Below are 12769 nucleotides of genomic sequence, written 5' to 3'. Positions count from 1 at the left end.
AATAAAGAAATTTTATTATAGGAAATTATGAAAAAAAAAAATTGGAGAAACTCTCTATTAACATTCATTATCGATTGAAGTCGCTTCCTAGACAGACAATACAGCAATTTCACAAAATACACCCACACACACACACATACACACACAGACATTGTTACTTACTTACAATTTTTTCGTAATTCCTTGAATGAAATTTCCACTTAGCTTTTTTCTAGCCAAATATTCACATTTGACCTAGAGAAATGTATTTTCCATAATTTTCTTACAAAAACTAGAGTTTACGGTCAATATCGACAAGCAATCCATGAGAAAATATCTTCCTTTGAATAGACAGATCTAGAAAATCGTCATCTAGAATCAAACGTTTTTCCATAAACAGTAGATCCCCCATGATTCGCTCTTTCTCAAATCTATCCATTTTTAGAGTCCTAACACTCACAATCAACTTCAGACTAACCAGAATTTTTTTTTCTACTCTAAAAATATACGCTAGTCTCTACTATAGAAAGGAAAGCTGGTCTAATCTAAATTCAACGTAACAAAACATGAAGCCAAACTGAATAGAATTGGAATTTTATGACTGTTATCCGATATATCCGATTAAAACTTTGAAAATGAATTTATCCTTTCTGCTAATTAGATTGTGTCAACTTTTTCCGATGTATCCGAGAAATGGATGTTGATATAGAATTTAATCACTCTTATACTTAGATTTTGTGAAATTGCTGTATTGTCTACCTAGGAAGCGACTTCAATCGATAATGAATGTTAATAGAGTTTCTTCAATTTTTTTTTTCATAATTTCCTATAATAAAATTTCTGTATTATGTATCCAAGAGATGAATTCAAGAAAGAGTTCGTTACTTACTTACTTACTTACCTACTTCCTACTTACTTACAATTTTTTCATAATGACATAATGACATATCCAACAACGGATGTTGATAAAGAATTTATTCATTCTGATACCTAGATTTTGTCAATGTTATTCAACATATCTGTCAAAAGACATTGATAATGAATTTATTCACTATAATACTTGGATTTTGTCAATTTTATCAAGCTTATCTGAGAAATGAGGATGATAATACATTTATTGGCTCTGATACTTATATTTTGCGAATGTTATCCGGTACATCCGACAAAAGATGTTTATAAAGAATTTATTCACACTTATAATTAGAATTTGATAATGTTATCTGACATATCTGAAAAAAAAAGCTCATAAAGAATCTATTCAATCTGAAACTTAGATTTTTATCATTATTATCCAGATAACGGATGTATCTAGCCCAGGATGTTGATAAAGAATTTATTCGCTCTTATACTTAGATTTTGTCAATTTTATCCTACATATCCGATAAAAGATGTTGATAAAAAATTTTATTCATTCTGACACTTAGATTTTGTCAATTTTATCCTATGTATCCAAGAAAAGGATGTTGATATAGAATTTAATCACTCTGATTCTTAGATTTTGATAATGTTATAGAACGTATTCAGAAAAGGATGTTGATAAGGAATTTATTCACTCTGACACTTAGATTTTGTCAGTGTTATCGTATGTATCCGAGTTATGAAGCTGATATAGAATTTAACCGTTCTGATACTTATATTTTGTCAATTTTATCTAACGTATCTGACAAAAGATGTTGACAAAGAATTTATTCATTCTAAAGTCTAAATTATCTTCATTTGGAGTGCATGGAGTCCCACTTGAATGGTTTAGGTCTTACCTCTCAGGGAGATCTCAGTATGTTTCGGTTAATGGTACTTCTTCCTCTTCCTTGCCTATTGTGAAAGGTGTCCCACAGGGCTCTGTGCTTGGACCACTTTTGTTTTTAATTTATATTAATGATCTTGTTGATGGTCTTCATCCCCTTGTGCACCCTATACTTTTTGCTGATGACAGTAACTTCTTCATTACTGCAGTGGACCTGCCATCTGCCATTTCCCTAGCTCGAGGTCTTCTTGATAAAGTAAAAGATTGGTGCTGGTCAAATGGTATGACTCTCAACAGCCAAAAAAGTGCCATTGTACACTTTAGAACCCCTTATCGTATGAGAGACGCAGGGGAGCCAACCATCCTGACTTATGGGAATGATATTATATCGCAAGCTACTATAGTGAAATTTCTTGGTGTGTATCTGGACTGTTTTCTTTCTTTTAAACCCCATATAACTCATACCCGTTCCCTTGTCCTCCGCCAATCTTCAATGTTATACAGGGTTAACTCATTTCTTCCCCCTGATGTTATGCTTTCTCTTTATTATGCTTTTATTTTTCCTTACCTTTCTTATTGCTGTTCTGTCTGGGGTAATACTAATAAATCTCTTCTCTGCTCACTTCAAAGAGCCCAAAATAGGGCAGTGAAGGCTACTTTTCTTCTTCCTCGTTTTTACCCTTCCTCTGATCTTTATAATGATACTGGAATAGCTCCGCTGGATCGTATTGTGGGTAAGAGTTACCTTTATTTAGCACATTATGCTTTTCTAGGTAGACTCCCACCATCTCTGCAGCAGTTTTTCTTTCTGTCAGGCTCAGGTAGGTATTCTTCTTCTTTACGTAGCTCTTATCGCAGGTTCATTTTACCTAAGCGTTCATCGACAGCAGGTCAGAGGTCTCCTGTTTATCAATCTATTTTACTATGGAACTCCATCCCTTCTGATGTCCCTCTATCTCTTTCTGCAAAGGCACTTTCTCGCTGGGTATTTCCAGTATAGTATTTTCACCCTTTTTTCTTCATTTTTTGCTTTCTATCCACATTTATGTCTTTTTTTTTTTTCATTCTTTATATTTCAAATAATTCTCCTATTTTCTTCTATTATTTCTCCTATTTTCATAAATTTCTCTTATCTAATTTTTTTTTTTTTTTTTTTTTTTTTTTTTTTTTTTTTTTTTTTTTAGTGCTTTATAATAGTGTCTTATTTGTTTTGTTGGCCCTGTACAAGCTTAGCTTCTTGGGCGTGTTTAAATTTTTAAGTTTGTAATTGTATTGTTTTTTTTTAGTATTAATAAATTGATTGATTGATTGATTGATTGAATACATAGACTTTTTCAATGTTATCCGATGCATCCGACAAATGATGTCGATAAAAAAAATTTAATGAATTTATTGGCTCTGATACTTAGATTTTGTGAATGTTATCTGATCTATCCGACAAAACAAGGTGGCAAAGAATTTATTCACTATGATACTTAGATTTGGTCAGTGTTATCAAACATATCTCTCAAAACACATTGATAAAGAATAATTCACTCCGATGCTTAGATTTTCTCAATTTTATCCGTTGTATCCGATAAAGACGCTGATAGAAAAAATGTATTCACTCTGATACTTACATTTTGTCAATGTTATCCCATGTATCTGACAATAGATGTTGACACAAAATTTATTCACTCTGACACTTAGATTTTGTCAATGTTAACCGATATATCCGGCAAAGCATGCTGTTAAAGAATCTATTCGTTCTGATCCTTAGATTTTATCAATTTTATCCTGACCTATCCGAGAAAAGTTGTTGATAAAGAAATTATTTATTTTGATACTTAGATTTTCTCCATTTTAATCTATCTATCCGACATATGATGCATGTGAATTCCTTTTCTTACATCACCGATGTTTTAATAGACATATAAAACGTTTGATATTGTAGCATACTCTAAAAATAATGAACACATAGTAATATAATGCATAATATATTTTTAATGAAATAATGTCAAGTAGGATATTAATAGAAAAAAAATATTATTATTTATTATTAATATTAATGAACAACTTTGAAAATTTTGAATCGGTTCCATAAAATAGTTCACCATGTTCTCTCTTGATATTGTATCTATTGTCTTCTCTTAGTTCGTAAACAGTAAAATAATTATTATTCCATTTTGAGTCATACACAATTTTACTGGTGTGTCACAGACAGGTTCAATATGCGTTTCGTCTTTGATATTATTTGGTCCGTTGACTGTTTGACCAATGGTAGTAACGTTTGCTGGCACTTCGTTTTTCATTATAACAAAGTGCCATTTTGATAACAAAATCTAAGTGTCAGAGTTAATAAATTCTTTATCAGCATCATTTTCTGAATACGTTGGGTAACATTATCAAAATCTTAGAATCAGAGTGATTAAATTCTATATCAACATCCTTTTCTCGGATACAGAGGATAAAATTGACAAAATCTAATATAACCTTAACTGGTAGGCAGTTTAACCCTTTTTTACCTCTTTCATACAATCCCACTCAAAATTTTATCTACCTCTATTTTGCCAGTATTATTAAATCACCAATTAAGATCATTCATTCAGAGTTATGCCAGTATAATATCTTTTTCGCAAATAGAGTTATTTTTACGTCTATTCTTACGTGTCTAATTCCTTGTACATCTCTGATTGGCCCAGAAAATTGGTTTTGCCTCAGAAACCAGTCTGGTAAAAAATGTATCGCTCATAGTAATAGATGAATGACCGTGGTATGCCATGTATCGTTGAAACTGTACACATATTCATGCCTCAGGCGTAGGTTCTGTATCTATTGATAGCACACTACTGGTATTGAGGCAAAACCTCAGCGACTTTTGAGGGGAGTGGGTAACCAAATAAAAAAAAAAACATTATGTGTATCCATGTCATCAAAAGTGCATATCTGGAATATCTTAGGGACGGCTAAGGATATTAACTTGAAACTTCCAGGACCACTATTGCTACTACTACTGTGACTGCAACTGCGACTGTGACTACTTGCGGCCAGGACTGTGACTACTTCTGTCTGCAACTGCTTTGACGGATACGGCGACTGCAACTACTTGTGACTGTGACTGTGATTACTTGTATCTTCTAATGCGACTACGTTCGAGTTTGACTATATGCGACTATAATTAGGTTACTTGTGACTGCCAATACTAACAAAAGCAACTCCTTATGACTATGACTACGGCTAAAGCTACTTGTGATGACTATATGCGACTACCACTGCTTGTGACTGCGACTATTTGCGTCTGTGACAACTTGCGAACGTGACTACTTGCGACTGCAACAGCTTTTGGCTGCAATTGCAACTATTTGCGACAGCAAGTGCGAGAACTTGTTTCTATGAATGCGACATCTTGTGACAGCAACTGCTAGTACTTGTGACTGACTACTAATATTAGTACTGCTATTACTACTGCGATTGCAACTGTGACTGCAAATACTGCTGCAACTTCTAATATTACAACTAAAATTGATTAACCACATCCTGTTTGTCAAAATGGCTGAGTGCATCCAGGTTGTCAGAAGAGCTTATCTGCAATATCTCACGAATGGCCTAGGTTATTAAGTTGAAATTTCAGGGGGTATTGAGGGGCGTATATATATATTGATCTCGGGAGGGCTATTGGCATTAAGCTGAGACTTTAATGGAATGCTAAGAGAGATTTTAAACAAAATTAGGACACTATGCAACCAGGTTGTAACAAAGGCGCGTCTGCATCTCAGGAAGAGTGAAGGGTATTAAGTGGAAACTTTCGAAAAATGTTGAAGGGGATGTTTAACCTAATCAATATACAACTATGCGCATCCCGGTTGTCAAAAGGGCGGGATCGGCTAATAGTATTTAGTTGAAACTTTCAAGGGCTATTGCACTAAATCAAAAGACACTATGTACATCCATCTTGTTAAAATAGTGTTTGGAGTAGGTGAAAAAGGACGTATGCAATATCTCACGAACGGATGATGGCATTTAGTTGAAATTTTCAGGGAATGTTGAGGGGGATGTTGAAATAAATCAAACTACACTAATTAGAACTACTAAATTAGTATCAGATATTTTAATTCTTAAGCCGAAGACATGAAAACTGGAAAAATATCCATTATAATAACCAATAACAAACAATGGCAAATAAAAACGAACAGAAATTGATTTAAAAAAAAATCTTCCGAAAAGGAGGTTCTTCAAAGAAAATAAAGTACCACGTTAAACTTAAGACAAGCAAAAATAAAGCCCTATAGAATTCAAACTAAAAACAAAACAGAAATTACTATTAAAGACTAAATGAAGCCAAAAAACAACAGAAATTAGATGATCATATCAAACGTAAAGATATAGACACCTATAAAGATGAAAAATAAATCTTTAAAGGAGTAAAAATTTAATTAGATATCAAAATCAATCTTAAAACGAACAAAAATTACTTCAAGCAGGAGTTTGGCTACAGTCCCCTTCCCTAACCGTAAAAGTTTTAAAGCCTGTTGCGTCTGAAAAAAAATTATGTCATACACGTTTGTTTTATATTTTTAACTTTTATGAATAAAAAGATAAAAGTAAAAAAAAATCTTGGATTGATAAATTTCCAGGGATAACTATCATTATATATTAAATATTCAGTTTATTTTCATTAGTTCTTCCATGTTATTTTTATTACTATACTGATTTATTTTTACTTGTCGATGTTTTGAAAAACAAAGCAAACTCTTCAAAATACAAATAATTTTCCGTAAAAATTTGAATGAGAAGTATTGTCAAACAACTTTAAGACTTTAGCGTATAGAGCGAGGATTGAGAATGAGGCAGCCCCCTTCATATACGGAATAATTTCTGTTTGTTTTAAGTTTTGATGTTTTTCCTTTCTTTCAGTTGAAAAGTTTTTTTTTGTATTTAATAAAATAAAAATGATAATTTTCGTCCAAACTTCCAGGACAATTTTTTTTTCGATATCAATAAATCTTTAGCGACTTGTTTAGTTTTATTAGACAAATCATATAAAAGTTTTTCAACTGAAAGTAAGGATCTACGTTAAAACTTTAAAAGAATGGAATTTTTTCCGCACATTCCCAACTCCTTGCTCTTAATGCTTAAGTTCCGACTTTTTGTCTAAATTCTTAATAAGAGCTTTTTTAGTACTCTAAAAATTAAGGAAATTTTTAGAGTACTAACAATCTATAAATGTTTTAAGGTCCTTCTCCCGATCTTCTAGGACCATTGGTTTGATACGACTACCGCTGGGGATCACCCCTGGCTATCGACGTCAAATTTTGCATGCAATTGATTTAGTTTTGATGTTTTAAAAATACCATATTTTTGTCAACGTTTTCCTCTATAAAATATATAGATAAAAAAAAACTCCTCACAAGGCAAAATTTTAACCCAAGCCATCTATTAAGGTGCTCAACAAAGCGCAAATGACACTTGCCTTTTGGGGGGTTTCAGGGATGGCAATACCACGATTGTTTGAGTTAATTTATGATCGCCTGAAGTTTTTATTCATTGTTAATTGTAATTTATGTCCGTTTATATTCGTTTATTCATAGTAATTTCTGCTGGCTTTAGGTTTGACAACTTATTTATGGTGGCTAGGACAAAAGATGCTTGGTATTAATATCAGAAGCGCAAAAACCTTAGGGAAAAGTACACTTACTAATGTAAGGTGGCGAACATGATCCATAAATATCATGGTCATTTTAGAAAATAAAAGACACAATTATCGATATTTTGGACCAGTGTGCTTATGCACTGTCAATGAGCATACGCATGGATAGCGGCACTGGCGGATTCTGGGGGCTGGAGGAACCCTAGGATCCCTAAGATTTTTTCTGGCGCTCTCATTCCTTGTTTTTTTTCTGTTCTCAATCTTTTTTTAAAATAAATTTGTCAATTTGGTCCATTATTGGTGCCCTTGTCACATTGCCCCCCCCCCAAGATTTTTCTCTAGATCCGCCCCTGGATATCGGGTATCAGAAACTGTACCAGAAGCGCCAGAATTCAAACCAGGAGGATCGTGAAATCCCCTCTGGTTGAATGGAAGTGATCACATCCCATCACTTTCAACTAATCAGAAGACCTTTCTACAAACGTAAAGTTACTGAAAAGGAAAGTTGTAATTTATGCCTTTAGTCAAAGCGTCACTGACAAACAAAGAAAACCCACTTTGTCTAGTAAAATCTGAATTGAAGATCCTCCTGGTTCGAATTTGGCACTTCTGGTAAACTTTCTTAAACCCACCGCCATTCGCAGGCAGAATGACAGAGCGCAAGCGCACTTGTCCAAAATAGGATATTTAGTGTTACGCAAATGAGACCTGAGGATCATATTCTCCACCCTGTAACACATCATAACTTTAACTTAAAAATCATACCTCCAAAATATCATGAATAACAACATACCGATCATTCAATAGATCACAGGACGTGTTGAAAGTCCTCGCCATGAACTTTGATACAGAAATTGGCACGTCTCAACGTGTTTCCAAAAACTTTTGCCAGTTCATTTGGTGTGAATCATATTGCGAATTTTATTATTATTATACGTAGTAGTAGTAGTATTACCACAACACAGAAATTTCAAGGAACGCTTAGAGGTATTATGCAAAAATGGCCGTTTAGTGTGCAGTTTCAGATATGCTAATTTGTGCTCCGAGGTTCACGGTGAGCACTTTTAACACCTCCTGTGTACGATTAAATGTACATGTCTTTCAATATTGTATCCAGGGGGGTTAGGGGGCTACCCCCCTCCCTAATGTTTGTCCGACTCGTAAAAACGTAACAAAATTAATATAGACAAATTTGCTATGAGTTTTTTTTGTAAAACCTCACACGAAAAAAATACTTTTGTATACCCCCCCCCCGAAAAAAAGGTCCTGAATACGGCCCTGATGTCTTTATTATATATAATATGCCACAAGTCACACCAGACCTCTTTTATCTTGGCTACCCTGTTTAAGCTAATTGATTACGAAAAATATAAATATTTGCGAGTTATCAAGAATAAATTCTAGTTTTGTTTATTCTTGGACCACCCTGGCAATTTCGTGTTTGGTTATCTTACTTTGAGATGTTAGCATGTGACACAGCAAATTATCAATATATTACCGTATCATTAGATACGACTGTGCGTGTTTTGAGAAATACCTTTATTTTAAGTTAGGATATAAATGTTTGTGAATTTTGATGAGTATTTTCGACATTGTGATTTCAAAATATATTAATAAATAGTCATATCATTGGATATAACTATTTAATCGTCTTAGAGGAAAATATCGCTATCTTGATTTATTAATGAATTGTTTGCTGTTTCTTGGATTACGCTGGCAGGTTTGGGTTTCCTTCTGTAATTGTATCTTTTGATGCGAGAAAATTAGTGACTGTACCCGTGGGTATAATCTTTTCACTGTTTCTGAGAAAAATTGAACCTTTGTTGACAATTAAATTTCCCTGGGAGATGGTTTGGCCCGTTTTTGTGGGTGTAGGCGTTTACTCCCCCGACCCCGCGGAAAATAACCCCTCGGAAATTATCCCTACGGAAAATACCTCCCTTGGAAAATCCCTCTGGAGCTGGTTGGTTTTCAATCACTTCTGACTTATAAAAAAGGACTAGAACTGTCAATTTCCGATCTAATGAGCACCCCCCGAAGTTTATACGACCATGAGGTGGAGGTGGGTATGAGGAAGGGGCAGTCATAGTCTTTTACAAAATAAGTTCCACTCATGTCTGGGTTAAATAATACTGTTTGCTATTATGATAACAGTGTATCCCGGAAATACTCTCAGAAATCAAGAGGGGTTAAATATCAATTTTAAATTTTGACGCGTTTTTAAAGTCCCCCCCCCAAAAAAAATATATAACTCCCCTAACAAAAGCCCTGAATACGGCCCTGGGGACTATACATCAATTTCTACCTCTACCCTCCCCTCGCCTCTTCCTTAGAACTAATTCTGTATTTATCAGTAGGCTCAATGAGACTTGAGATGTTTTGGCATTAAAATGCACCCTTTTTAATACTTTTTTAACAATTGATTGTTAATCCCTCTTGATTTCTTGGAGTATTTTTTGTCTACGCTGTTATTATGAAAGTAAAGAGTAACGTTAAACCCCAAAATGAGCAGAATTTATTCCGTATAGGTAGGGGATTGCCCCTTTCTCATCCCCACCTCCAACTAATCGTCGCAGAAACTTCGAAGGGTGCTCATTCGATCAGAAATTGAGAGTTCTAGTTTTTTTATAAGTCAAAAGTGATTGGAGCGCGGGGTGGAATGCTTCAACAGATTAGAAATGGGATAAAAATTAAAAAAAAAGTTGTAGACTTTCTTGGCCATAGGCCTACTGCTTCGAGAATTGAAGTTGTATGTGTGGCGGTGAATGTTGCAGAGTGGAAGTTGTATTCGACAGTTGAAAGTTGTGTTTTGTTTATTAGCTTCATTAATCCAAGTAACGCTAAGACGTGCCTCTGTATGATGCAAAAATAGCCGTTTGGTGTGCAATTTCAGACGTGCTAATTTGTGCTCCGAAGTTCACAGTGAGCACGATTAAATGTTCATGTTCAAATGTTGTGAAAGGCAATCAGTAAGCAAAACTTTTGCAATTATCATCGGTCTATATTTATTACCCTTGGAATGCTTCGAGAAAAGTATTAATAAAACTTTAGCATAAAGAAGGGAGCTAAGGGATTCAAGTTTATTCACGATTCACCTTCAATTTTCACTTTTATATATAAGAAAGGTATTTTTACTATTTGACACTGTAGACAACTAAAGCAGTGGCGTGATTTCATCAAATCCTTTGGGGGAGGGGGGTAAAGTTGGAGCCAATTTTCCCAAATCAAGTGAAAATGACTGTGAAAATTAAAAATGAGCCATATAGTACCATAATGGCAAAGATATACAAAGAAAATTGACTTATTTCTCTGGATGCTTGAATTTTGAGGTTTATCTTAGTTTTCAAAAGATTTTTTGCAGAAACTAAATTTAAGCTGGGGGGATAAACTGGGGTTTGATGGGCAAACTGGGGTCTATAGGGGGCAATTGCTCCCCTCCCGTGCCCCATAGAAAATTACACCCCTGAACTAAAGGTCAAGTAATTTAAATAAAACACCTCGAGATAATGCGCATTACTAGTAATAATCGACATGGCCGTTAAGTTTTCGTTTCTTTTCTTTTTTACACTAGCCTCTCTAGTGTGGCTAACATCTCATTTTTTTCAAAATTTCATTTTTTAAGTGTATGAAAAATTAAAGGATTGTATGCAGAAGAATCTAGAGGAACTTCAATTTTGGCTTATTTCGCTCCCAGTGGCGTCAGTTAGGGGGGGGGGGCACTGGCCACCTCCCCTAGTTTTTTTTTGTCCGCCTCTAGATATTCAGATATTCACTGAATATTTGGATATTCAGTGAAGAAAGAAAAATTTGCCTCTCCTCTAGATTTTGAAAAATCAATTCCCTTTTCTTGAATTTTCGTGAACTGACTCCACTAATTGTCCCTCCTAAAAGTGTGCAACACCTGAAAAAAACATTTACAGCCTCAGAAAAACCGAGATTATTTATGTCTCCAAATGAATGCCATTCCATATATGAGCCTTTACAATAGCAACTACGTGAAAATAAAGGCGATACGCGTTTTACATACGAGATTTCAATTTCAATCTGAATCTGACTCATTCAAAAACCCGGTTTTAAAACTGGTAGCTTAAGCAAACCCTTCTAGATACTAGCATAATGCACAGCTGGTAATTTTTGCTCCTATGACGTAAAGTGGCAAGTTTTACGTTATTATTTGTTTATATTTAGGGCCTACGGTTGTTTAATTTTTTTTTTCATAAACGGTAATTTAGGTTCATTTAAACTTTAAATCAAAAGGTGAGTATTTCTGCTCGTTTCAGGTTTTAATATAACTGCACTTTTATTAAAACACTTTTTTGAACTAATTTTTAATTGAAGATTTGATCTTTTTCAACTGATATATTTTTAATATGTGTCAATTGTAGGAACATATTTATTTTTTTTTTCATCCTTAAGAAATAAGGTTCAAACTTATGCGAAATTTGAATATGAGATGTAATTTCCTATAATTTGCAGTTTTGGTGCATTAATCTTTTAAGTCGGTCTCTCACGAAGCCTGTATTTTAGATTTTCTTTAAGAAACAAACACTAATTGCAAAATGGTTGCGCGACGTTTGGATCTTCTTGCGAAAAAAAAATTCAATCAAGTGTTTTGTCTTCGCTTTTAATTTCTGATCGGAAAAAGTTTCAAGTTGATTGGAAAAAAATTATGAATTTTTAGGTATTACGAATCGATGCTGCTAGTTTGTTTCTTCAAAATAATTTCAACCAGATAGTAGAAAACAAAGTCAACATGAATTGAACACAAATTGGCTTTGAAGGGCTATTGAATATAGTTAGATAAACGGAGCTAAAATTGCAATTCGAGTGTCTGTAACAAAACGCATCAAGTAGCCTACGTATTTAGCTACGAGCTTATATTGCCCCATTTTCTGTCTTTATAATTGGAGAAGCAATTATAAAGGAGTAGGAGGTCCAAAGGAGGTTCCTAGGGTCAAAGCCTCCATCCTTCTCCCACAGAGTTCGTAAATGTATAAACATTGCCACCAATAATATGCGGCTGATACTACGATATAGAAATCCAAAAGCAAAATAGTTAGTAGATGCTTCACAAATTGTGTTTGGTGTCCATAAGTCTGGATCATATATAAATTTTTGGTCAATAATTACAAATTTGAGGCTAAACTGTAATTCCAGCGTCAAAAAGCAAAACATAATACATGTCTATATTTTTCGAAAATGACTTTCAGTTTCAACAACAGTTTGTGATTACAAATATGAGCCTAATATTATGATAAAGAAGTTAAAAAGCAAAGCGCGTGCAGCAAGTACACGTCTCGCAATCGATGTTTGATTCCCACTAAAGCTATTATTTACGAGTTTTGGAGTCACTATTTACAAATATGAGGTTAAACTGCAATATAAGCATTCCAAAATCACTATATATAGCCAATATGTTT

At 34.1% G+C, this 12769-nt stretch overlaps 2 protein-coding genes across 2 annotated transcripts in view; one reads left to right on the top strand and one right to left on the bottom strand.

Moving 5' to 3' along the window:
- LOC148955348 (E3 ubiquitin-protein ligase MYCBP2-like) overlaps positions 1 to 12769 on the top strand; it is a 470872-nt gene that overhangs the window by 258647 nt on the left and 199456 nt on the right.
- Positions 1 to 12769, bottom strand: part of LOC148955350 (uncharacterized) — a 67455-nt gene that overhangs the window by 14782 nt on the left and 39904 nt on the right. The window lies entirely within an intron of this gene.

This window comes from Artemia sp. Qi Xiang Cuo, chromosome 2 (assembly GCF_049724085.1).
Source record: "Artemia sp. Qi Xiang Cuo chromosome 2, ASM4972408v1, whole genome shotgun sequence".
Taxonomy (NCBI): domain Eukaryota; kingdom Metazoa; phylum Arthropoda; class Branchiopoda; order Anostraca; family Artemiidae; genus Artemia; species Artemia sp. Qi Xiang Cuo.
Note: the sequence above shows the minus strand (reverse complement) of the source record. Positions and strands in the feature narration are given on the sequence as shown.